Here is a 3,480-nt window from a genome sequence, read left to right as displayed (position 1 = left end):
GTAAAGCTGGGCCAGGGTCCAGGACAGCACACAGAACACCTGGACACCAGCAAAGCTTCCACACCGGCCTCCTTCAAAGACTTAAGGAGAAACTTTTACCTTAGTGATTTTTATAATAACCACCAAAACCATGTGTATGTGAGAAACGAACAAATCCCCACTTCCAAACTTCTCTTTGGGACTGACCTCACACAGGTGCACCCCCGGGACACCTGACCTCGTCCAGGATGTGTCTCCCCACCCGCCGCAGGACCCCAGTGGGGAGGAGTTGGGAGGAGGGCCTCGTTCTGTCCAGGGGCTAATCAAAAGCAGTTTGACCTTTTAACTGTGTGCCCCCCGCTCCTACTCACTCCTGCCTGCAGCCCCCCCGCCCCCCCACTACCTCCAGGTGTAGTCTGGACCCCACTTGCATCTGAGACAACTCTCAGCCTTCACACGCTCCCGTGCATTCTCAGCGGGCACAGCTGGCCTTGCGTGCGCGTGCGTGCGGTGCGCACAGGCGAGGACCCGCGGGCTCCCCTGGTCCATGCAGGGAAGCCACCCACCCCAAAGGAGCATCTGGTCAGCTTTCCTGGAAAAACGCCCCCTGCTGTTTTGTTGTTTTCCTGTTTTCTTTACGAAGCGCTTTTAAATAAAGATATAATAAAGAACTACCAAGAAACTCATAAACCTTTTCTGTGAATTCAGGGCAGCTCCCAAGACTCGAGTGACTTCCCCGAACTCGGCGATTCCTTCCTGTATCTAGGACTGGGTGCGGATCCCGGATCCTCCTTCCCGCAGCCTCCTCCCCTGGCTCCGCCCTCACGGAGGAGTCGCCCTCCGCCGACTCTGCTCTCGGCCCCCAGCGCGCAAAGACCAGCGGCAGCCGCCAGTGGCCCGGAGCAGCGGCGCGCGCGGGGAGCCGGGGCGCAGGTGAGGGCGCGCGCGCAGGGAGCGGGGGCGCAGGAAAGGGAAGCACGTGGCGGGGGCGTCCCGCGGTCGGAGGGCTCCGGGTACTGGGGATGGAGACCCCGGAGCGCTGCGCTGACCCTCACCCGCAGACGTGCGGCCCCGAGGGCCCCGCAAGGGTCGGTGGGCCAGGGAGCAGGGGGCAAAGGGTGCGCGCCGTGGGGGGGAGGAGAAGGGAGGGAGGCCGCGGGTCGCACCGGGGACCTGCCTCCGCTGGGGACACACAGGCTCGGCTCTTGAGAGGGCAGGGAGGTCGCATCCCGGGCTCCCGCAGACCCACACTTAGGCGCGTGTGCACTCACATTCGCGGACTCACACACCCGTGATGCACACACACTCACACACACCGGTAAAACAGAAATGAGCCGCCTGAGGCTTCCCCGACCCGTGAAGGGGTCCTGTGCCCGGAAAGCCCGGAGAGGAGCCAGTTTCCCCAGAGTGAATTTTTTAGCCGCCCCTTTCCATGCTCCCCTTCACATTTGGTTTGGCAGCAATCTCTAAATTCAATACATCTCCCACTGCTGGTTAATGATCTGCAGCATGGAAACCACTTGCCAGGCCTGTGGGTAGAGGAGTCAGAGCCCCTGGGGCCCTCCTGGCCCCGGGGTTGTGACAGTGAGGGTGGGCAGCAGATGTGCTTTTGGCCCCAGGGGCCAGGGGAGGGGGCTCTGGGGCTGGTAGTGGGGAAGAGGGTTCTCAGAGCAGGCGGCTTGTGAGCCCAGCAGGAGGCAGCCAGGCAGAGGGGAGATGGAAGTGTTTGCCCGCCCAGGTCCCAGGCCTGGAGGACTTTCCTGCCCATCTGGGGACCCCTCCCAGCCCCAGCAGCAAGGGGGGTTCCCTCCACCCCAGCTCGGGTTGGGGCTCCAGAGCCTTTGCAGACTGCAGCTGTCTCCCAGAGTGGTTGGTCGCCTCCTGCACAACCAGCTCGGCCTCCTGCCCAGGATTTCCCTGTAAACCCTGAACCCTCTGCCGCAGGGGAGAAAGTGGCACCAGCCCCCCTCCGGGGCTGTGGGAGTGGAGGATCTCTACGCACCCCAGACCGCTCCCTCAGTTTTCCCTTTTCCCAAACCGGGACAAGTTCCCGGCAGCAACACGCACTTTCCAGATCGTGTCACTGACTCCCCAAGTGTGAGTAGCTCCAGAACCCAGGAGCATCCTTGGTCGGGGACCCACAAACGCCGGCTGTATCGCTCCCATCCTGGTAGGCAGACGCCGGTCCTGGGGTGATAATCGGAGAGAATCCTGCACTGTCGCGTTCCTTTTGCCCTCCCGCTCGCGCCCCGCATTCGGCCCTCCTGCTCCATACCAAGCTTCTGTCTTCTTGCCTGTCCCTTTCCCCGTCATGTCCTGGTTTCTCTCCCTCTGGTTTTTCTCTCCTTTGCTGTGTTGGCGGCGAGTGAGAGGGTTCAGGCAGGGGGAGTGAAGCCACCACAATTAAAAACACATTTGACTTTGAAAAATGAATCGCTCTTCATACGTATGGCCCCAGTATTGCATGGAACACATAGTGCACGTCTACTGGGTGTCGGCATTGTGCCTGGCAAGGCCAGGGAAGAGCCTGTTTCACCAGAGTGAATTTTCTTCTGGTAAATTCCCCGGAACAACCCAACAGCTGGGCTTGGCTGCTCTTGAATCCAGTGCTGAACAACCGCAGGGGGTTGGGTCAGCCAGGGCCTGGGGGCAGATGGACACAGCCACCACTGGGCAGGAAGAGCTTGGCTCAGTACCCTCAGGGGCCTCCAGGACCTAATCACTGAGGTCGGGAGGCCCAGCTGACCTCCCCAGCAATGAGTTTGGCTGTCCAGGGGTCCAGCTCTTGTGCTGTGTAAGGGCTAATATCCAGAGATGGCCAGGACTGGGCTCTGTTCCTCACAGACAAATGAATGGGCAGAGCCAGCACACCAGGGGGCAGGAGTTAGACCTCTGCTGCCTTTGGCTCTGTGCCCAGAGAGTGGCCAGCTGTGACTCATGGCTGAAAGTGCAAAGTCCCTGGAAGCACATCCAAACTGGACTCAGACGACCTCCCCACCTCCCAGTAAAAATGGGATTCCCCAAAGCTGGGAGTAGGAGTGCCGAGAGAGGTAGAACAGTGCCGTGAACAGTGAGGGGGAAGCCTGCCTGGCTCCCTGCCTTGTCCTCTGATCTCTGGACTATTCCAAGGGGAGCCAGCTGAGCCAGAGACTGTCCTCACAGATAAGCCTGGGGTTCAGCATTGGCATCCATGTCACTGGCCCAGCTGAGATCTATGCCCCGATCCAGAGGGAGGACCCCTAGTCAATGGTAAAAGCCAGGTGGAGCCTGGGACAGCTGTGGAAGCCCAGAAGGGCTCAGGGTGGCAGGTTGTGCAAGAGGATATTGGAAGCTTCCCAATCTCTAGTCCAGATCCCCATCTCTAGTCCAGATCCCCGTCTCTAGTCCAGATCTTCCATCGCTAACTCTAGTCCAGATCCTCCATCTCCAGTCCGGATCCTCCATCTCTAGTCTGGATCCCCCATCTCTAACTCTAGTCCAGATCCCCATCTCTAGTCCAGA

At 60.0% G+C, this 3,480-nt stretch overlaps 1 protein-coding gene across 2 annotated transcripts in view; it reads left to right on the top strand.

Moving 5' to 3' along the window:
* The first annotated feature begins 827 nt into the window (after nt 1–827).
* SECTM1 (secreted and transmembrane 1) overlaps nt 828–3,480 on the top strand; it is a 16,378-nt gene continuing 13,725 nt past the window's right edge. For both annotated transcript variants that reach the window (XM_021680755.1, XM_021680754.1), the window contains exon 1: nt 828–912. The gene's annotated coding sequence lies outside the window, so the exon portion shown is untranslated. The remainder of the gene's footprint in view (nt 913–3,480) is intronic.

The sequence above is a fragment of the Neomonachus schauinslandi genome, chromosome 15, assembly GCF_002201575.2.
Source record: "Neomonachus schauinslandi chromosome 15, ASM220157v2, whole genome shotgun sequence".
Classification (NCBI taxonomy): domain Eukaryota; kingdom Metazoa; phylum Chordata; class Mammalia; order Carnivora; family Phocidae; genus Neomonachus; species Neomonachus schauinslandi.
The sequence above is the reverse complement of the archived record's forward strand: the minus strand, read 5'-3'. Positions and strand labels throughout refer to the sequence as shown.